This window comes from Equus caballus, chromosome 3 (assembly GCF_041296265.1).
Source record: "Equus caballus isolate H_3958 breed thoroughbred chromosome 3, TB-T2T, whole genome shotgun sequence".
NCBI lineage: Eukaryota > Metazoa > Chordata > Mammalia > Perissodactyla > Equidae > Equus > Equus caballus.
Genome location: NC_091686.1, coordinates 16,969,717 through 16,992,926, shown reverse-complemented (window position 1 = coordinate 16,992,926; position 23,210 = coordinate 16,969,717). Strand labels below are relative to the sequence as shown.

The 23,210-nt window shown below is 51.8% G+C and overlaps 1 long non-coding RNA gene across 1 annotated transcript; it reads right to left on the bottom strand.

Moving 5' to 3' along the window:
- Positions 1-7,892: 7,892 nt before the first annotated feature.
- On the bottom strand, positions 7,893-20,828 carry LOC102147929 (uncharacterized). The gene is made up of 3 exons (XR_290014.4): positions 20,345-20,828; positions 18,878-18,940; positions 7,893-8,136 (listed from the first exon to the last, which is right to left on the bottom strand). It is a non-coding gene; the product is annotated as an uncharacterized lncRNA (long non-coding RNA).
- Positions 20,829-23,210: the final 2,382 nt, after the last annotated feature.

The following is a 23,210-nucleotide window of genomic DNA, read 5'->3' as shown; positions in this document are numbered from 1 at the left end:
CTCCCAATCTGTAAAACAGGGCTAAAAATACCTCTTGGGAGGGTGCGATGAGAGGCAAATGAGATAATGCATGAAAAGGACTTAGCACAGGGCCACGCACACAGTAGGTGCTTGATAATTGTGCATTGTTTTAGTTTGCAGCAGGGGTGGGTAAAGTCTAAGCCAGAGTGGGGGGGCCTGCCCCTTGGGGATGGAGGGAGGAGGAAGCGGGATGCCTGAGGAGTGGTTGGGAGGGACCAGGAACTCAGAGGGCAGGACCTGTAGATGGCGAGAGGAGAGTCCATCTCACGCCCAGCCCTGAGCAGGAAGCCGGGGGTTCTGTCCTGTGTCCTCCTTCCAGTTAGGGAGGATCCCAGCCCTGCCCTGGCGCTCCGATTCCCCTTGCCTCAGATCTAATTCAGAATCACAAGTGTTCGTGATAGGATCCTGGCACTTTAACCTGGGAGGTTGCTAGCCTGGAAGCCCCATTTTCTCCTGAAATTCGCTATTAACACACCAGTGAGAACAGTGCCAGTCTCCTCAGGGAGCCGGGGCTCCAGGCTGATGAGAATCACAATCATTCTCCACCTCGCAGGCAAGAAGGATGCACCTGAAAAATATTAATGAGCTTTCCAATTCCTGCCTCCCTCCCTCTTTCCCCCTCTTCTTTCCTCCCTCCATCCCTCCCTCCACTGGTATTTATTGAGGGCAGCCTGGGTGCTAGTATGTTAACCTTTGCCAAAACCAGGAGTGCCTCCTTCTCTGGCAGAGGCCTAATTTCAGTTCTTTAAACACAAGCAAAAGGCAGAAATTCCAGGACCCGTGTCACTTGGATCAATCAAAGAATTCTTCTCTTGTTCAGCTGCTTCCACTATTTACACAACATTCAGGTCACACACACACAGAGCTTGGAGCTGTCTGCCTGTGCGAATTAATCTTGTTGGTCTGTCTGCTGAGTTTTCAACGTTCAGGAAGGAGATCCAGCTTTCCCCTTTCCCTGGGGCGGCCGTCCGCCTGTCTGCCCCATCAGGCTCGCTCCTTTCTGTCCTCCATGCCCACACTGCCATTGTCCTCTTCTGGCCTTTGTGTGTCCTCTTCCCCCTTTCTCGGGGAAGCCAAGGAAGGAGATAGTTCCTGTAAGCCCCGGCTGCCCGGATGCTGGATTCTGAGCGTCGGTAATGGACTTAACATGGAAATGTGTCTGATGGGCGTTAAGCAAGTTTCGCCACATCTAGCTGGAGCGTCTGCTGCTGCCTGTCTTGGGGGTTGTTGTCTCTCTGCAGAGACCCCGTCTGATTACCGGAGCGCTCACTTCTGTCACTGGAATGCTGTCCCTCTTAAGCTTTAATTCAAAGTGTTTATTTATTTTTGCTTTGCTTTATTCCCCAAAGGATTTGAGGTGACCTACAAGAAAACATTCAATAAAGTCATAACAAAATATAAATAAGAACAACAAAGGGAAGATGCTGTTCACGTCACGACACTGAGTTGCCTGCATCTGATGGTCCTTCATGGACCAGACAATCCTCACTTCCCCAATCCTTCCATTCAGAAAGGTCGTGCCATCACAGAACTGGAGTGAACACACGCCGTGCTTTGTGACCTCCAGGCTTTAAACATAAAGATTCAAGGCTTTTCCAAGCTCCCTCATGCCTGTACTGGCAGTAGATTCACTTCCCAATCCAAGCAGCTAATTTGAAAGGCGCTGGTCACTGTCAGCCTTAATATTCTCATCTCCTGTTCTTGCTGAGCCTCCTTATGCTGACGAGGTGGCCCTGCCCTCTGGCCATAACCCAGTGGCTTTCTAGGCATGACAAGAATGTTATACAAAGGGGCAATGTCTCAACTCTTGCAGAGAATGCACTTGGGCTCTGGGCCACCCAAGCCTGGCACTGAAAGTTCCTCTCCTGGGGGCCAATTGCTGCACCCAGCTGCCTGGTCTGCTGAGTCACGTGGGCGCTGGTCCACTCTGGGGTCCCATAGGTGGTGCAGAACCATCTGCTGCTCTGATTTGCTTTCCTTGCCTCCAGGAAACATTGTCACAGGGCTGGGTTTGTGAGCCCCAGGCCCCAAGAAACCAGGAGAAGGCTTTCGTGAGGATGCTGAGTTCACTTGCTGGGAGGCCGTGGGGCTCAGGAACCAGGAGAGAAGCTGAGATGTGTGAGCTCCAAGGACATCATGGTGGCGGCCCAAGCGATGCTTTTCCTTTCTCACCTGAATCAGTCTCATTAAACAATCTGCAGCCCTACTGGGGAGCCGTGTGACCAGAATATGTGAATACACAGGAGAGGCTCTGGTTGTGACTCAGAAGGCATTTTGATGGATATGTTGTCTGCCATTCCATGGAGAACTTTGAGAACTGGGCTGGACAATGATAAGGGAGGCATCTTGAAAATGGCCAAGTTTGAATCCCAAGTTTGGTTTGCTCCAGACCAGCTCTGTGGCCTTGGCCGGCATCCAGCCCCTCTGAGCATCCAGAACAGGATTCACAACAGTGGCAGGCAGAGATATTTGAGGATGACTAGAGATGATGTCTGCAACAGGCCTGGTACCCGTGGGAGCCCAGAACCAATAGGATATGGACAGAGCTAGTTCTGGTGTCTTTGGGGAGTCAGCACTCATGAGGTCCTTGCCCCTCGGGGCCTGACTCTTACACACAGGTAGATATACAGGTAGACTGGTCATAGACATGTGAACAGGTGACTACGACAGGAACCCTGCCCAAGGGAAGCACTGGGCCTGCATGAGCCCTGAGAGGAAGCGCCTGACCAGCTTGGGGGTGGTGGGTGGTAGTTAAGGACAGGCAGGAGACAGCCAGCTGAAGCGGGCGGGGGAGAGGGCCTTCCAGACACAGCAAAGTTCTGGTGCAGTGGAATGACATGCTACTGCAGGCAGATTCAAGGATTTAGGTACGTCTGGAGTATGACATGTTTTGAATCCGGGAGCTACGAGAGAGGCGGCTGGACTTATGGAAAAGGGCAAGATGGTGCAGGGCCTCGATCTATATCCTTCGAGACCTGCTCTGCGCCCCCAGCCCAGCTCTCTCCCATCTTGAGTCAGGGCTATGGGTTAAGGACCCAGAAGAGTTTTCACTGTGGGTCTTCAGTGGCTGGTGGGGCTGCTCATTGCTCCAACCCACAGATGGAATCCTGTCACGCCCCTGCTCAAGACCCCTCCATGGCTCCTCACTGCCCTCCTGATGAAGTCCACGCTTTTCGCCCGGTCTTCATGGCTTTATGGGATCCTATGATACCCTCCCCTCTCTCTGCTCATCTTTCAAACTTCTCTTCCTTCTCACCTCACTCATATTCTCTTCTCCCCACTCTCCTTCATCGGAGTCACTCCTGCGCATGCTTTGGGGCTCAGCTCAGGCTTTGCCTCCTCCAGGAAGCCCTCCCTGACGCCTCTGAGTCCTATGGCCCCTGTGCCCCCTGTCTCAGCACATTTCACACTTGACTATTTGTCTGGCTTGCCCACCAGGCTGTCAGCAACTTGGGGGCTAGGGGCAGGCCTGTCCTATTCCCTCTGTACCTCGGGCCCTGGCACAGTGCCTGGCACTGAGTAGGTGCTCATTAATCATTTCTGCACGAAAGAATGATTGAGTGAGTTAACGAAGGGCTTTGGTTTCCTCCTGGCAATCTGCTCTCTTCCCTGACCCCAGCCGTGTGCGCTTACATCGCCACTTCAGAGATTCAGGAACGAAGACTTTACTACTTAGATTCACCACATATTTTTATCCTGGCTTTTCTATTCCATTGCCCGGTGCACAAAAGCACTCCACTTTTCTATACCCGTGAGCCCACCCACTCTGTTCTGATGCTGGAGACCCTCTGATTCTTCAATAGGAAGACTTCATCTTCCCGGGCACAGCCGTTTCAGAAGCACGTTTCAAAGCTTCTTGAAAGCGAGATGCTGTGGCTTTGATGTCTCTGTTAGCACCGCTGTAGGGGAGACAGGCTGGCTCACTGAGGTCGCCTGGGGCCTGAGGATGGGGAGGCAGCACCCCGGGGGGATCCTGGGAGGTGTGGAGGACCGTGGGGCCGGTCTGCCAGGACTAGAGGTGACAAAGTGACCTCCTCTCCGTCCAGCCTCCATCCACGGCCTGCCTTGGCCAGCAGGTTCTCTCTTCTGTAGTGAACACTGGGGCTTCAGCACAGACCCTGTTTTCAGGGCCTTTGCACCCATTCCCCAGATGCTGGGAATATCTGCCAGCTACGTCCTTCCTGGAAATTGCCCTCGGCCATGGGGAACTGCCTCACCCCAGGTGTAGCCCATTCTCTTAGCTAATGATTGGCTGATGGAAGATGGGGTGCAATTTTGAAGCCCTGTCCTTCTGGCCTCAATTCAGGACAGTGCTGGGGGGCTGTCCTGGCTCCAGAGCTCCCGTTGGATCAGCCGAGGCCTCGGTTGCCGCTGCGTCACCCACTGCATTGCGGTCAGCTTCTCCTTCTGCCCAGCCCTGCCTTCCTTGCTTCCTTTCATGTGTATCTCCTGGGACCACTTGGCAATAAACCTTCTTCATGAACTTTCCATTCCAGAGTCTGTTTCCAAGAAACCTACTCTAAGATACCCTCTCATCTGTTACATAACAGGGGCCTCCTGGCCACCAGCTGGGGGAGCAATCCGGAGGGTGTGGGTGGGGGCATCCCAGAAAGAACATCTCTGATCCGGATACCTGGAGCATCGCGACTAGCGCCCCGGTGCTTGCTCCTTTCCCTGGACCTGGTTCCTGCAGGGCCCCGGGTGGTCCTCACTGATGCCTGGGGGCGGGCTGAGCCCTTCTTTCCGTCCTCCACCGTGGGGTTTGGGTCTATCTCAGTCCTGGCATTTTGCCTGAGAGAGTGTCACACTCCGGGCTTGTTAAGCGCTGGGTGAGCACGTGATGGCTTCTGGCAAAAGCTGGATTGGGGAACTCAGCGTGCATCAGGCCTAAGGGAAGTGTCCTACATCCCACTGATGAGTCCAGGATGGCCACAACTGCAAGAGAGGCCAAAGGGCCCCATGCACAAGAATGGCCATCCTGCCTCTTCCTGTTTACACGCTGCCATAGACCGATGGTTTGTGTCCTCCCAAACTCACATGTTGAAATCTAATCCCCAAGGGAATGGTAGCAGGAGGTGGGGCCTTCGGGAGGTGATCAGGTCATGAGTGCAGCCCTCATGAATGGGATCAGTGCCCTTACGAAAGAGACCCCAGGGAGCTCCCTCACCCCCTCCACCAAGTGAGCACAGAGAGAGAACCACCTATGAGCCAGGTGGTGGGTCTCATGAGACACCGCGTCTGCTGGCGCCTTGACCTTGGACTTCCTCAGCATCACAACCGTAAGAAATAAATTTCCGTTGTCTCTGAGCACCGAGTCTACAGTATTTTATTATAGCGGCCCGAACAGACTAAGACACTCACGGACGCAGGAAGCACAAGAGAGTTTCCTAAAGTCACCTGTATTTCCTACTGCTCATGTAACAAATCAGGACAAACTCAGTGGCTTAAAACAACACCAATTTACTGTTTTGCAGTTCTTGAGGCCGGGAAGCTGAAGGAAGTCTCGCTGGGCCAAAGTCAAGGTGTCAGCAGGACGTGCAGGAGGCTCTGGGGAGAAACCATCTCCTTGCCTTTTCTGGCTTTTAGAGGCTCCTGCATCCCTTGGTTTGTGGCCTCCCTTTCCATCTTCAAAGCCAGCAATGGCCAGTTGCATCTTTTTTTTTTTTTTTTGGGGGGGGGGAGGAAGACTGGCCATGAGCTAACATCCATTGGCAATCCTCTTTTTGCTTGAGGAAGATTGTTGCTGAGCTAACATCCGTGCCATTCGTCCTCTATTTTGTATGTGGGACGCCATCTCAGCATGGCTTGATGAGCGGTATGCAGGTCTGTGCCTGGGATCTGAATGGTCAAACCCCAGGCCGTCAAAGCAGAGTGAGTGAACTTAACTACTCGGCCATGGGGCTGGCCCCAGTTGAGTCATTTTCACTTCACATCACTCCAACCCTAACTCTTCTCTCTCCTCCACGTTGTTAGGACCCTTATGATTCCATTGGTCCCACCTAGATAATGCAGGCTAATTTCCCCATTTCAAGATCAGCTGATTAGCAACCTAATTCCATGTGCAATCTTAATTCCATGTGCAATCTTAACTCCCCTTTGCCTTGTAGCATAATATCTCCCCCCGTTCTGGGGATTAGGACCTGGACATCTCTGGGCGCCATTATTCCGCCTACCACATCATCCCTGTGCTAGCTGTTCTCAGCACATCCTTTCCTGGCCGTCTTCCCTTTCTCTGTGTCACTTTCCCACTTCCCTGCTGGTGGTCCCACACCTCTCGAGTAAACGACTTGCATGAAACCTTGTCTCAGGGCCTTCTTCTGCGGGGGAACCAAACTAATACACTCAGCAAAGCTTTCAAATGAAAGACACAGCACAAAGGTAAGTAAACCGGGGCTACAAAGACCCAGGACCGAGAGCAATGGGTTGTGATTGGCCCTGGCCCCCCGTGTCGGTGCTGCTGGGCATGAGCAGCCTCCCCATCTCACAGAAGGCAGCCCCAGAGGGAGGGACCACCAATCTTCTCCACCCACGCATCTCTTTGCAGCCCCACGACGCCCTGCTCCTGCCAGGTGATGGATGTCACCGTGCTAATGAATGACTCATTCTCCTCACTTAGCAAATTTCAATTTTAAGTAATTGCTCGAATCAAAGTTATTTATTGGATCCTTAATACGCTTCAGATTTGAAGCTGGTCTTGTTGAGGCTCCCTCACTGTTAAAATTGAAACTACGTTTTCCATTTGGTGGTGACTTTCCTCAATAATGACATGGTTGCTAACAAATACAGTTTTAGTCATCGCCGAACTTGGGGCGAACATTCTGGACCTTCCCCTTAGGATCACTCCTTTTCTGTCTTCAAAGGAATTTTTCATGATCACAGCCCTTGCTCTGGCCGGGCACCCAGTGGGCGCTTAATAGCTGATGGAATGCTTTCTGTATTGCAAAACAGGCCCCTGGTTCTCTCTGTTCTCATTCTCTCCGAGGAGTGTGCTAGGCAGCCTGGGACAGGAAGCCTCTCTGGGGCTGTATCAGGAGGTTAAGCTCCCTGTCCCGGGCTGTGAGGCCCTGGACACTGGCCCCCGGAGCCCCTCCTTCTGGGAGTGAATTTGGATATTGACACTCAGTGAGCAGGAGCGCAGAGGGGGCCTCTCAGAGGCGCGGGGCTGGACTGCATCCTCTGTGAAGTGCTCTGCTAGTCAGCTGCTGTGGCACTTGCTCAAACACCGCTCTGAGTCAATCAGTCGAGAGGGGATTATTATTATTTTTTCATACCTGAGGGATATTGGAGTGTTTTGAAGAGAACAAGCCCTCATGTTTGCGACAAGCCTCACTGAGGTGGAACATCTCGTTTTATAGGTGTCTGCCTCTGAGATATTATTCACCTGGTTAAAGAAGAAACATAAACGCGGGGCACAGCCCCAGCTCTGTCACTCACAAGTGTTAGAGGGACCAGCTGAGAAGTGGAGGCCCGGGAACGCCAAGGACGCAGAGGAGAAAGGGACTCACGGTGGCCGGCTTAGAATGGGATGCTGACACGGCTTTGGGGAAGCCACTGTGGGTGCCATCGGTCCGAGGTGAATCTGGGTCATCCAGCCCGGTCTTAGGAGCTCCAGGGATGCAGTGGGGTAGAGGCGACTTCGTCCCCGCCATTCTACAAGCCATGTGTTGGGAGGAAGGCCTCCCCTCCTCCAGGCGATGGCAGAGGCCATTATAATTTGCAGATTTTTGTTTTCAAAACACACCATTGAATCATCCTGAAAACAGATTTCTGTTTAATACGAGGCTGGGGAAATGGTTCTCGTTTATTAAAACATACACACACAACAAAACGCGCTTGACTTTGTATTACCAGAATCTGCCTGGAGGCAAGGGTGAGGCGAAGGAGATTTTATTTTATTTATTAAAGGAAACACGTTTCCTTCCTGTTTCTTGGCTTCAGGAACAGATACCCTGAAGAATGACAGAGTCCCAGGAGATGAGAATGCGGCTCAGAGGGGTGGGGGGAGAAAACCAGGCCCTACTCCATTCCGGATGATCTGATCCTTCATTCCCTGGGGGCCTCGGTGCGTCTCCGCTGGTCTCTGGGCTGGCTCTTTGCAGGTGCTCAGTGCCTATTCTGTGAACAGATGAATGAATGATCTCATTTGGTGCCCCAAACCCCTTCCCGGGAGGTACTAACATCCTTCTTTTATGCAACTCTAGACTTTCAAACCATCCCAGCCTCCTGGGTGTGTCTGTCTGCAAGTTTGCACCCATGCCCTATTTCTCTGGCTTTTTGGCTCCATCTGCTAAGGTAGGCGCTTCAAACCTCACCTGGGGATTCTGAGGGTCCCCCAAAATCTCACATGAGCCCTTCTCTGCCCTTTCATGGAGCCTTCATCTTCTTCCTGCTCCCACGCCCCCTTGTTGGCGTCCACGGATTGTACGGTCTTTGGGGCTCACGCAGGAATGTGGTGTCCATGCTCAGGGCTCTCTCCTGATGCTCACCTTGCTCCCCAGCTCCAGGGCCCCGGTTCCCTGAGACCTACGTGCGCCCAAGCTGTGCTGTGTAACAGGCAGAAGTCAGCAGAACGCCTCTCTCCCTCTAGATGTTAGGACCAGACACATGGGGGCTCCGTGCGGGCTCATCTGTGCTTGGAGTTCCACGTGATGGGCGTTCCTTCGTAGGAAACAAGGCGAGCTCCTAGCATGCTGCCAGGTCCCTTCCAGGGCTGGGACCTTCACCCTTCTCTCCCCAGTTTGAAACACAGAGTGCTGTTTTCAAAGATTCCAGACTCCAGCAGCAGCAGCTCCTTTGTTGAACTGTGACACAAGTTCAGTTAACATTTTGGGAAAATCGTACTAGAGACTTGACATCCTACTTGCCTCTTCAGCTTGTCTGTGCTCAATTTTTCAGTATTTTGACACTGAATTTCTCCATGCATTAAAAAAATTACCGGTTAAAGTAAAAACATATAGAAGATGATTTCTGCCATCAGGGCAATGCCTTAGATTATTTTTTCTTTTGTCTCCAAAGCCCCAGTACATAGTTGTATATCCTAGTTCTAAATCCTTCTGGTTCTTCTAGGTGGGAGGCCACCACAGCATGGCTTGATGAATGGTGTGTGCGTCCACACCCATGTCTAGAACTGGCAAAACCCAGGCCTCCAAAGGCAAGCACGTGAACTTAACCACTTGGCCACTGGGTGGCCCCTCATATTCTTCATTTAGTCTGGAAAGACGTGGAATCTTGATTTCCCATGGAACTGGTTTTATCCCACAAGTTGATGTTGAGTGTTGTAATCAAAACAGTCCTCGCGCCTGCACTGGCTCCATCTCCCTCAGGGTTCACGGGGACAATTTTAACAGCTACCTGAACCCTCACAACAAGTGTGGTGTTTTCCCCACTTTACAGAGGGGAAGACTGAGGCTCAGCGACGTTAAGGAAGGGGGCTGAATGAGCTTAATTTTGAGCTTAGGTCTGTTTGTTCTGATAGCAAGGGGTGTTTCCAGCCTCGCGATTTACGCGGCACATCCCTGGATGCTGCCTGTTCCAGTTAGCATTGCCGTGTAACAAATTACAGCCACACGTGGTAGCTAAAAACAATAAGTTAACTGTGCTCACAGATTCTGCGAGTCAGAGTTCAGATAGCACAGCGGGGACTGCTTGTCAGCTGGGAAAATTCCAAATGGGGGGGTGGCTTGACAGTGGGTCACCTGGAGGTTCATTCATTCATTAATTCATTCATTCACTCCTATGTCTGCTCTCTGGGCTAGGGTGACTGGAGGGCTGGGATTGCTGACTGGACCACCTACGTGTGGCCTCTCTGTGTAGCTTGCCTTCCTCCCAGCCGAGTGGCCTCAGAGGAGTTGAACTTCTTACATGGCAGCTCTGAGCTCCAAGATGGGTGTGGCCTTTGGTGACCCAGCCTTGGAAGTCACACAGCATCACTTCTGTCGTATTCTATTGCAGAAGTAGTTGCATGCCAACTTAGACCCAAGAGAGGGGAAGAAGACCCCACCCCCGTGGGAGGAATGTCCAGGCCGCATCGTAGAAGAGGATTTGGGACGGGACGGGGGGAATATTGTTGTGTCTGTTGGGAAACACAGCCTGCCACTCCACTAAGCTCAGTGAGAACGAGCCGACCCGCTTCCATCAATAGGCTCTGTAAATGGTTCACTTTATAAATACGTGTGCAGCCCAGTCATAGAGTCTTGTCCATGACTGAGAGGGGTGGTACACTCCACTATCAATCGTCTTTCCTGCGAGCAGGTCAGACACACACGGAGCCCAGAGGAATACAAAATGGTTCTGTCCTTCAAGTTCAACCGACATCTTCCAGTGTGGGTCTTCCGATCTCCGCTCTTGGGGCCAGCTCCACATGTGCCCACTGCTCGGTAGTCGCTTGGAAATGAACAGCCCTCTCCTTTGGATTCTCTTGCTTGTCTCTGCTGCCCTGGGGCTCCTTGGCCCTCTGACCCCGTGGGACCCTCTCTTCATGAGCCCCGTTTCTGGCACGAGTTGGAAGCATGCAGTCCCCTCTGGCTCCTCCCTGCAAAGCCGCAGGCAGCGAGTGGGGAGCAGGGACTCTGGGTCATTTGGCTCTTTGGCCGGCCAACACTGGCCTTCTCTTGCCTTATCTCCATGTGCTGTGATTCTGAAAGGGTGTGTGTGCCCTTTGCTGCCTTGATCAAATGCCTCCTTCAGTTACTGCAGCCTCGGGAGGGGCCACATCCCGCACTTTCGTTGGCTGTCATAGCCCTGGGGCAGCTCATTGCTCACTTCAGGTGAATCCGCCCTAATGAACATTATGGGGTGGCGGGGGTGGGGTGAGGAGGAGGATGCTGTCGGCTTGGGGAGGGAGACAAGACAGCTGGTAGGGAATCTGAGGCGAGCGTGACAAGTGCTGTGATGGAGAGGGCCTCAGGGGACCCCAGAGAAGGTGGGGGGCTCAGAGGAGGGGCAGCCTGAGCTGGACGGACCTATGAGGGCTTGTGAGTTGAAGGTGGTGAAATGTGGCAAAATGGATTTGTATGAGTTGCCCTCCTTCCTAGCCAGCCCTGGGGGGGTCTAGCAGTTAAGATTCGGTGCTCTCACTGCCGAGGCCCTGGGTTCCTTTCAGGTCAGGGAACCACAACACCTGTCTGTCAGTTGTCACACTGTGACAGCTGCGTCTTGCTGGGATGCTGAAAGCTGTGCTACCAGTATTTCAAATACCAGCAGGGTCACCCATGCGGACAGGTTTCAGTGGAGGTTCCAGACTAGACAGACTAGAAAGAAGGACATGGTCATCCACTTCAGAAAAAGTCGGCCACCGAAACTCTGCCAAAGGTGGTGGACCATTGTCTGATATAGCACCGGCATGTGAGGGGATGGTGCAAAAAGACAGGGCTGGGTTCTGATCTGCTGTCCGCAGCATCTCTAGGAGTCAGAGTCGACTCGATGGCTCCAACCACAACACTCTCCCTGCTAAAGAGGCCTCTCCTTGCGCATGGCATCTGCCTCCCCTGTGTGCTCTGGGGAGAGTTGGGCCTTTCCAGTGGATTCTCAGCTTTTATGATGAAGAAAGAAACAGAAAAGAAAGAAGTGGAGGGAAAGAGGGGAGGAAGGACTTACAATCTGGCACGGTCAGGGGTACCAGAGTGTTGGGGAGAGAGTTGGGAGTCCACGGTTCCACGGTCCTGAGCAGCTGCAGGGTTGCGGAGAACGGGAAGAGGGCCGACAGCGATTTGAGGAAGTGGTGATGGAGGGCCCGTCAGGACTTGGAACCGTGTGAGGGGCTTGCAGAGGGGCAGGTGGAGATCTGAATCACTTTCGCGTCCGTTTTGCCTGCAGGACTGTAGCTCTTTGCATGCAGCACAGCCCAAGGCCGGGCCGGCTCTGCAGCTCACAGTACGCAGGGTTGGGGGGGGGGGGGTGGGAGGCGGGGTGCAGGGCCCGCGTGGGGAGCTGTTGGGAGTTCAGTGCGGCTGCAGTAGGGGGTGAGTAGTGCTGTGGGGCATGCAGGAGCTGAGGCTGGGAGGACCCCAAAGATCCGGGACCTGATGAGCCATTTACGTTTGAGCTTCAGCTGGAAGGCGGTGGGGAGCCACTCAGAGGTCGAGTGGGACAGGGACATAGTCAAGGCTCCTTCTGACTGCAGCACGGATGTCGGATTAGAGCGGGTGGGACCGGACACAGGGGACCTACGAGGAGGCTGAGGCAGCATCCTGTTAGTGCTGGTGCAGCCAGATTTACCGCAGAGGGGAAGGAAAGGAGAGAACGGGTGACGGGGAGGAGTGGGATCGGAATGAACAGGACAGATGACGGATGGGAAGAGGCAGTGATGGAGAGGAAGGGGCTGAGGACGCAGCCCAGGTCTACACGGATTATTGAGGAGATTAAATGAGACAGTGAGTAACTCCCCTGGCACAGTTCCTGGCACAGAGCAGCTGCCCCAGAGCGGGTGGCAGCTACATTAGAACAATTATAACGACATTTTCACATGTGTGACTAATTGTGAAGATCTGTCCTCATCATGAGGCATGAGCTCCCTGAGGGCAGGGACGGTAGGCACCTTGTTCAATGCACTGTGCTTGACAGGAGGCAGGCGCTCAGCGTCGGTATTTCTTGAATGAACGAACAGATGAATGACTCAACCCAGGTGGGGCCATTCCCTGTGCTCCCCTCAGCTGCTTTGGCCAGAAGATGGCGCTTTTCCCAGAAAGAAACCCGTCTTGGGGAGATGGGGTTGGTCCGCTAAAAGCTTGGTCCATCTTCCCATGGGACAAATTTCTTGGCTTAGAACGTTGGCAGGAATGGCAGGAATGTAATTCCTTTGAGTATCACTTCCCTGAATAGAAATAATGCAAAGGAGTAGTTGGCCTGCTCCCGGAGGCTGTGCGTGTGCCTGTGTGTGCACCTGTGTGTGTGTCACCATACAGGGGTGTGTGTGTGTGTGTGTGGTTCTCCTCTGTTTATCCAGGTCAAAGATCACATGGGTTTGAGTATTTTGGCTCCTTAGAGCCTCACATCTTGAGGTCCTGTGGGAAGATGGGCCTCCGATGGTAGATTTCCAGGGCCTTTTGGGCAGTCAGCCCCAAGAGCCCCTCCCTAGAGCTGGCTTGATCTCCTGGCAGAACGTGGGTGGCCTCTCTCTGGCTTCATCAGAGCAGGGCAGGAAATTCTGTGCTTGAAGAGAACAAAGGGTCATTCCCCTCACCTCTGAGGTCTTCCTCTTCACTTCAAGAAAGTTCTTCTTGGGGGTTCTGCGGGGCTGCCTGCCCACAGAAACTTCCAGCCCTCCAGGTGGGCAGCCGAGCCTCAGGGCCGCTCCAGTGGTGTTTAGACAAGCTCTAGGACATCTTATCTCACCCTGCCTGCACCTCTTTCCCCGCCCTGGTCACAGCCTTGTTTCTAAACATGGTTAGTGCAGGATTTCTTAACCTCTGTGTATTCTGGACCAGATAATCCTTTGTCGTGGGGCCGGCCTGTGCGTTGTGGGATGTTCAGCGGCATCCCGGGCCTCTACTCACCAGATGCCAGCAGAACCCCTCCCTCATCTCTTCCAAGTTGTGACAAACAAAAGTGTCTCCAGGCATTGCCAAATGTCCCTGGAGATTTAAACCGTTGGAAGCTGAGAACCGCTGGGTTAGAGGATCAAAGAGACTCCAAGGGGAGGTCTCTGCTCCCTGCCTGGGCCCACGTGCTGTGTCCTCTCAGGTGTCAGGAGTCCATAGAGTGGGCTTTGGGCCCTGTTTCTGGGTAATTATGAAACGAGACACAGGTTGGCTCAGGAGCTCACCCCCATTTTTCTTGTCTGGGGGGCTCTTGGCTTGAAGAGAATTGTGTTCTTTTCCAAAATTGTTTTGGCTATTTGGGGTCCCTTTAGACACCACATAGATTTTAGGATGGGGTTTTGAATCCATAGACTCCTTTGGGTGGTACTGACATCTTAACAATTTTAAGTCTCCTAATCCATGAACACAGGATGTCTTTCCATTTATTTGTGTCTCTTTAATTTCTCTGAGCAATGTTAGTGTTCAGTATACGTCTTTCACCTTCTTGATTAGGTTTATTCCTAAGTATTTTATTCTTTTTAGCTATTGTAAATGGACTTATTTTCTTGATTTCCTTTTGGATTGTTCATTATTACTCTCTAGAAGCATAACCGATTTTTGCGTGTTGATTTCATATTCTGCAATTGTGCTGAATTTGTTGAACAGTTCTAACATTTTTTTTGGTGTGTGGAATCTTTAGGGTTTTCTGCATATAAGATCATGTCATCTGTGAACAGAGATAATTTTATCTCTTCCTTTACAAGTTGGATGTCTTTTATTTCTTTTTCTTGCCGAATTGCTCTGGCTAGGATTCCAGTACTGTGTTGAATAGAAGTGGCGCGAATGGGCATCCTTGTCTTGTTCCTGATCTTGGAAGAGCTTTCAGCGTCACCATTGAGTATGATGTTAGGTGTAAGCTTTTCATATATGACCTTTATTATGTAGAAGTATATGATAATTAAATAGATGTTTCGTTCTATTCCTAGTTTGTTGAGCGGTTCTTTTTTTTATCATTAAGGGGTGTTGAATCTCGTCAAATGTTTTCTCTGCACCAATTGAGATGATCATCTGGCTTTCGTCCTTCATTCTGTTAGTGGAGTGTGTTGCATTGATTGATTTTAGATGTTGAGCCAAGCTTGCGTTCTAGGAATGTTCTCACTTGGTCATAGTGTATAATCCTTTCAATGTGCTGTTGAATTTGGTTTGCTAGTGTTCTGTTGAGGATTTTTGCATCAGTGTTCACAAGGGATGTTGGTATGGGAAGTTTTCTTTTCATGTAATGTCTGGCTTTGGTGTCAGGGTAATGCTGGTCTCATAGAATAAGTTTGCAAGTGTTCCATCCTCTTTAATTTTTTCGGAGAGTTTGAAGCGGATTGGTGTCACTTCTCCTTTAAATGTTTGGTAGAATCCTAAGCGAAGCCGTTTGGTCCTGGGCTTTTCTTTGTTGGGAGGTTTTTGGTTATTGATTCAATATCTTTACTAGTTATTGGTCTGTTCAGATTTTCTCTTTCTTCATGATTCAGTCTTGCAGGTTGTGTGTTTTTAGGAATTTATCCATTTCTTCTAGGTTATCCAACTTGTTGGTGTACAATTGTTCAAAGTAGCCTCTTATAATCCTTTTTATTTCTGTGACATTGGTTATAATGTCCCCTACTTTATTTCTGATTTTTTAAATTTCAGCCTTCTCTTTTTCTTCTTGGTTAATACAGATAAGAGTTTCTTAATGTTTTAAAAAAACTGACTCTTATTTTCATTAATTTTTTCTACTGTATTTCTATTCTCTATTTCATTTATGTCTGCTCTAATCTTTATCATCTCCTTCCTTCTGCTAGTTTTGGGCTCAGTTTGTTCTTTTCTGTTTCCTTGAGATGTAAAGTTAGGCTGTTCATTTGAGATCTTTCTTCTTTTTTTCTTAATGTAGAGAGAATGTAATGTAGAGGGAATTTTTTTAATGTAAAAGGGAAGTTTATAGCTTCGCTCTTAACTTCCCTCTTAACACTGCTTTTGCTCAATGACATACGTTTTGGTATGTTGTGTTTTTGTTTTCATTCATATCAGGTATTTTTCTAATTTCCTTTGTGATTTCTTCTTGGCTCATTGGTTGTTCAAAAGTGTGTTGTTTAATTTCCACGTATTTGTGGATTGTCAAATTTTCCTTCTGCTGTTGATTTCTAGCTTCATTCCATTATGATCAAAGAAGATATTTTGTATGACTCCAAACTTTTAAAATTTGTTCACACTTGTTTTGTGGACTAATATGTGGTTTGTCCTGGAGAATGTTCCATGCCTACCTGAGAAGAATGTGTCTTCTGCTGTTGCTGGGTGGAGAGTTCTGTGTATGTTTGTTAAGTCCAATTGGTCTCTCGCGATGTCCAAGTCCTCTATTCCTTACTAATCTGTTTGTTCTGCCCATCGTTGAAAGCTGGGTATTGAAGTCTCCTGCTATTATTGTGTTGCTGTCTATTTCTCCCTCGCCAGTACGGGAGGTTTTCTCTCAGTTGCATTGTGTTATGTTGGGTCCAGGGATCTTTTACTAAATCCTGTACCACTTTGTGACGTTGCAAAATAACTGTAATATTATTCCTTCTTTCGTCAAAAGCGAATGGATATAGGCTGCAGCAGCAGTTGGGCAGTGAGCTCCGCGATGCCAAGGAAGGAAGAAGGAACCAGTATTCCTTCTTCTTTCTACTGCAGCTCCTTCTCTGCTCCAGTCTCGGCTCAGGCACTTTACTCACATAATCGTTCCGATCTTTGTAAACATCTTGCAAAGCAGATGGCATTACCCTCATTATGCAGATGAAGAAACCGGGGAGGGTACATGACTTGCTATGTTCTGAGCAGTAGAAGCTGGATTTGAACCAGGTCTGCTTAACTATAAGGTCATTTCTCTTTCCATGACACTGGATAAAAGGACCCAGTCGTGGTCATATGCGTCCTCCACCTGCACCCACGTGCTAGCAGAATTCAGCAAGTGTTTATGGCCTGAATGAGGCTGAAGACGGCAACTAAGGAGATACAGAGGGAAACAGCTTCACCCCACCCCTGCCTCAGCCTCCTCATCTGTGGGTCTATTGACTTTTGCCCTCCCTTGGTTTATGTTCTCAGGACCTAGGGGCTTCTGACTCTGAGAAAAATCCTCTGAGAAACGGCAAAATCCAGCGCTCGGCCACACAACCCAATTAAACACAATGGGCAAAAACTCCGTCTCCTCAAGACACTTACTTCCATCTGTGGGAAAATGCCTGCACTCTACTGATTTTGTTAGCATGAGTCTCTTTACCGTCATCTGTTGGAAGTTCATGGCACTACGGCACTACATGCATTTATGATGTTTATGATACATAAGATGTCCCCCAGGTGTGGCACCTTTGTGCCACCTGTGTTGGCCATTCCAGAAGATGAATCTGCTGACTCAAGGAAAGATTTTCTGGAACATTCTAAAGCCTAGGGGAAGAGATTTATGGATTTTTTTTTTTTTTTAGTTTCTGTTTGGATGTGTCACCCTGGTCCTGCCCAGTGTGAATCTCTGGGCCTCTCTGTGCTCACCTTACCCTCTGATACCCGACGCTGCCCTGGCACTTGGAGGGAGTCCTGTTTGAACGCAAGGCATTGGGGGAAGACCCAGCATCTCATCAAGCCCTTTAATCTGGTGCCTCAGTTTCCCTACTGGGCTTACAGCTCTGTCACCTGACCCAGCCTTACCTGCCTTGATGCTTTGGTTACTGGACTGTGGGTGGGATCCTTAGCTACTGGCTGGATTTCTGCTGGGGATGGGCTGACCACTGGACCTAATGGACCGGGAGTCTTTGAGTATCTTATCTTGGACTATCAGCCATTCTCCTTCGGGGGTCAGCCTTACAACGTTGCTTCATTCAGTCACCAATAATTCATTAATTCAGGAGGTAATTATTAAGCCCCCACACTATGCACGGCACTGGGGGATCAATGGTGAGATACAAGCAAGCACAAGGATGGAGCGGATGCCTCTGGTGCCCTGCTCTTCACCTTCCTTGGCCAGCTCTGACTTCAGCCCCAGCTATGGTGGCTGGTGGCCAGTTCTGTGACACCTCAGGCTTAGTGTCAACTTCATGGGTGCACCAGGTGCCTGTTCATTTCTGCCTCAGGACCTTCTCTGATGTGGTGGGGTCCCTCTCAGCCCGTGCACGTTTGGCAGTGTGGGGTCCTGTGGTCAAGTGTGCCTGGGATGTGTTTGAATTGAGTATGGCAAGACACGTAGACATGGAAATGATTGTCATGAGGGAAGAAGTGTGTACTCGCAGAGCCCTAGAATCAGGAGGTGTGGCACACCACACAGGACCACGTGGGGACGGACAGGGTCAGTCAGGAGGCGGAAGAGGGAGAGGGTAGATCATGGTCCAGAGTCTTTATTTTGGATTTTGTGGGAAGGAATGCACCAGGCAGGATAGGCAAGCTGAGTAAGTTTAAGATTGGAAAGTTGGAATAATTTTGGCGGCTCTGGGCCACAGGAGTGGTCCCTGGTTGTCCAGTACCTGGTCCTGGGATAATGATTTAGGGCATGGGGCATACTGGTATGGTGTGAGAGTTCGATAAAGGAGATGGTTAGGTGTGCGGGCTCTGATTGGTTGGTTTGCACATCAGAGGCTGGCCGGGGGCATCGTTTGCTAGGAATTAACTAACTCAAGGTGGGGGGTGGGCAGTCTCTCCAGGATCAAGGCCCCAGATGCCAGAGCATTCAGAATACAGAAAATAAGAAAATAGAGTTGATATAGGCTCTTAATTCCCCGTGGACAACCTTCAACCAATGGAGGCAGGGAACTGGTGGATGAAAGCTGCTGCCTCCTGTCCTGCAGGGGACCAGTTCTGGGGCCTTCTCCTTGCTTCTCAGGAGGTCCCGGCAGAGCCCATGTTGCCCACACACATCTTTTAATGAGCTTTCTCTTCTTCCCTGTGTCACTCTCCCCACTCCCTCGCTCCTGCTCCCTGGGAGCCTCTCCCATATAAACTCCCTGCACCCCAGGCCTGGCCTCAGGCTGTGCTTTCTGGGAACCCTACATAAGCCCCCCTGACTCCTGCTCCCTGGAAGGTGTACCCTAGACTCAGGGGAGACGTATCAGGAAAGCTTCCTGGAGGAAGTGACATTTTCCCTGCAGCTGAAGAAAGACTCATAGTTTAATGGGTGAAAGAAGTTGGGGGAGGACAGTCCAGGCAGAGGGAGCTGCCTGTGCACAGGCCCTGAGGCTGGCGGGGGTGGGGGGGCATGGCCTATTCTAGGAAGACCTCGAGGGGGTCCCTGAGGGCCCTATCCCAGCATGCCTTGCACCAAGGTCCAGCCATTTATAACAAAGGGGAGAGTATACCTGAGCGCCGACACATTCCTGCTTCAATTGTGGTATGTTCCGGGAGAATTGGTGGATGAGTTCCTATAAGGGAGACAGGCAGAGAAACTCGGATAATTTGTTTTTTTTTTTTTTTTTTTTTAAGATTTTATTTTATTTTTCCTTTTTCTCCCCAAAGCCCCCCAGTACATAGTTGTATATTCTTCTTTGTGGGTCCTTCTAGTTGTGGCATGTGGGACGCCGCCTCAGCGTGGCTTGATGAGCAGTGCCATGTCCGCGCCCAGGATTCGAACTGATGAAACACTGGGCCGCCCGCAGCAGAGCGCGTGAACTTAACCACTCAGCCACGGGGCCAGCCCCTCGGATAATTTGTTTTAATAAGCAATTCAGGTCGGCCTCTTTCTCCAGGGTGGTGTTAGTAGCAGGGACCAGTCAGACCCGTGGGGTGCGTCTCCTTCCTCCCGAGATTTCCCAGGATTCACCCCTCTCCGTCCTGGGGCTTGGGGCCCAGTTAGCACAGCGGAGGCCTTGCCTGGTTTCCAACTCACTCATTCACGGAGAGGAAACTGGGTCCCGTGTTAGTCTTTCCATCACAAAGATGGTTCCGGTTAAGTCTGGGAGCCCGGTCTTGTAGTGGCCCCTCCTTCTTGCTCTGGTTCCCCCTTCCTCCCCGCGGGCCCGTCCATTCCTCTGGGTGCAGCTCTGCAGCCTGCTGACAACAGGCCGTGGGGTGGCGTGTGTGGGGACCTGGATGGGTTTACACAGCTTGACTGGAAAACTTGGAGATTTCAGATCTCAGCCAGGAAGGGAAAGCTCTGGAAGGTACGGACCTCAGGCCTCTAGAGCTTGAGGCCAGAGAAATCAGGTGGCTCATGAGGTTTCTGTTCTTGCATCTCTGGCAGGGTTTGGGGGCAGAGGGAAGGGAGGATCAGAGCTGAACGTAAAGCCACAGGGAACTATTGTGACCCAGGCATTTGATGGAGCTTGGAGAAATCATCTTGACAGGCAAAAGCTTCCTTCTTCCCTGGCGCCACTTTCCATCTCCATCCTCGTGGACCATCCCCAGGCCAGCGGAAGGACAGAGAGGCCCGGGTGGGTGGGGTGGGGAGCGGCAGAAGTGCCCCTCCCTCCCAATCCCTCATCCGGCTCCCCAAATCTTGGCCTGGGCAGTTCACCGAGAGTGCGCCCACCCTGGGGCTCCCCGTCTCATCGCCTGGCCCCTGATGCCAGAGCATTTTCAACAGGGTGTGCTGGACCCTCAGACAAAATGGAGGCCCCAGGTACTCCACAAGGCCCCCTCTTAGAAGTGAATTTTCTGTCCCTCCCCATTCCTTTTATCCCCTTTTCTCTTTTGGAACCAAGACTTCCTGAATTAAAAACGTATCTCCCCCTCTAAAGGTGTGACTTTGGGCAAGTTCCTAAACCTCTCTGTGCCTCAGCTACCTCATTCATACGGGGACCATAACAGGCTGATGTGAGGACTCATACCTGGGAAGGGCTCAGAACAGCCCCTGGCACAGGACGTGTGCGGTGTGAGCTGTCGTTAGGATGGGCAGGGCAGGAGGTGGCTTCTCTCCTTTTAAGACTCCAAACTCAACACAGGAAAAGGGAGCTTTCAGACATGCCCTCCAATGCCTGAGTTTAAAGTAAGGTGCCATGAGGACAGGGGTCACACTGGAATGCGGGATTCCACGTTTAGGTACCACTGTTTGGGAGAAGACATTCAAAAGCTCGCCAAGAGAAACGTCCTCTTTGGGGGAGGGGTGACAGCCGTGGGCACCTGCTGTCCACTTTTAAACATATAGACGGGTGCACTTTGCTTGGGGCCTGACGCCGGATGGCAGCCGTTTCAGTGCTCGAGGGGTGGGGTGGGGTGGGGTATCTGGGAAGCTGCTGGCCGCGCGGGCGGCGACCTTCTGGCGGGGACACAGCCGCGGCGCGCAGGCGTCCCGACGGCCGCCAGGGGGCGCTGTGGCCACGCGGCCGCCCGCCGCCTCCCCGCCGCCGCGCCCCCGCCCCAGCTCCTGCCCGGCGGGCCCGGCTGTCCCCGCGGGGAGCCGCCGGTCCCCTGCCGGGATCTACTGCCCTTCCGGCCTCAGTTCGCTCATCTGCGAAGTGGCGCCGCCCGCTGCCCTCGCGCCCACTCCTCTGCTCCAGGCCTTGGGGTTCCTGGTTTTGTGTTAAGTCACTGGACCCTGGAACCGGGGGGCCACCATATCCAGGTCCCCTCACTTGCCCCGTCAGAGCTAGTTACTTCTTCCTCCCTGCAATCTTCCTTCCTCCCACCTCCTCTCTCCTTTCTATGTCGCTGCAGATTCAGCAGAAGACTCTGGATTTCACTCTGGGTCTCTTCTCTCCGGAGGAGACCCTCTCCTGGGCCCTGGTCCTGCTACCCCCGGCCCCTCCCTCTGGACACTCCCACAGGTACTTTTGATTTGATGGGTCCAAACCGGAACTTGGCACCTTGGCACCTTTCCCCCCAAACTGCCCCTTCTCCAGTGTCCCTTTCGGCCCCGCCACCCCAAGAGGGGACAGAACCTTGAAGCTTCCGAGTGCCCACCAGGAGGGGCTGTCCTGCAGCGCGCCCACCGCCTGCAGCAGCATCCAGGGGCGTTGTTAACTGCGCGCGTTCCGGCCTCACTCCTGGCCATCCAGACCACTGGCTGAAGCCGACTCTGTGAGGTGGGCCCTGAATCTGCGTGTTGAACAAGTGCTCTGGTGATGCTGAACTTTGAGAGCTGCTGCTCAGAGGTCTCTGTGGCCGCTCAAGGAGGATGAACCTCTGAAACGGATGTGAAATGTGCCATTGAGGCTTTAGGCTAAAGTACCTACCTGGCTATTTGTGACCAGATCCAAGTGAGAGCCGGTCAGGCAAAGCCTGTGGGGGCCCTCGTAGGCGATTTGGGGCCTCAGGGCACTGGAGGCTCTCAGGAGAGGAGGAGGAGGGGAGCTGTGAGGGGAAGGAGGTGGGGTTTGGAGTGGTAGGGCCGCTTGAGGGGGCCTGGGGCTGGCAGGGTGCATTGGAGTCCTTGGGTCTTCACGTTTTTAGAGCCAGGAGGGACCTTGCATCCCAGGCTGCCATTGCTCTGTTGGTGGGGAAGCTGGCCCAGAGTGGGAAACCAGTCCTGTCAAGGTCACAGTGAGTAAGGGCAGGCAGCCTGGACCCGGGGCCCTGTCCTCCAGGTCAGAGGTCTTCCCACAGCCTGCCTGCCTGGGGGAGGCAATAGTGAGCTATAGAAAGTTCTAGAGTGCTCTCCAGGATGAGAAGGTCATTTCTCCAACTGGAGGTTGGCAGATCACACGGGTCTGCAGGCCTCTCACTGTAATGGGGGTCCTGGGCCTGGAGCAGAGGTAACAGGGAAAGCCCTTGGAGCCACAGCTAGTCTCCTTTGCAGACTGTGGACGAGGATGTGCACGTGCTGCCCATTACCGCTTGTCTCTAGGGAGGGGTGGAGGGGCCTCCAGTCAGGGTGGGGCCTCTGTCCCTGCCCAGGCCCCCTCGCGGAGCCGCCTTGAGAACAGGCTAACACTGCCATTCCATTAAGCTGAGGAAGCAATGAAAAGAGTTTCTTTTTGAACCAGGGGACGTCACACGCATACTTTTAAAGGCACCTACAAAAAATGTGGAGGGTACAAAAGTGCGAATCGCCCCTGTCCCTGACCCCAGCCTCCCAGTTCCTCTTCCTGGAGGCAACAAGGGTGACAAGCTTCCCGCAGGCTTCCCAGACACTCTGTGCAGATGACAACATCCGTGTCCATATGTCTCCTTTTAAACATATAGCACTTTAGACAGGCTGTTCGGTATCTTGCTTTTAACCTAAAATATATTTAAAAAAAAAGTTTTAGAGACTGTTCCTCATGTCACTACATGAGGTTGATGTGTCTCCAGCAGAGTAGTTAAGGGCACATCTCTGGGATACTCCCTCTGTTTGAATCCGGGTCCTTCCCTTACTGGCTGGTGACCCTGGGCAAATTCCTTAGCCGTTCTGTGCTCCAGTCCCCTCAATTTAAAAATAAGGATAATACTACTTATTTCCTGAGGTCATGGTGAGGATTCAAGGACACGCACAGTCGGCACAGGGCCTGGCATCCGGTACATGCTTAGTAAGTGTTAGTTAAGAGGGTCACCCCTCATTTCACTTTTTAAAAATCACAACTTAAACCTGAAATGCCCCCCCTGTAGTGATGTCGTGGAAAAGATACAGGCTCCGGGACGCTCTGACATCCTGGCTGTGCCACTTGCCAGCTGTGTGCCCTTGAATGAATGATTTTTCAGCTTCTCTGGGCCTCTGCCTAACCCATCCACAAATAGGGATAATGACATAACCCCTTGCGAGGTTGTGGGAGGGTCAGA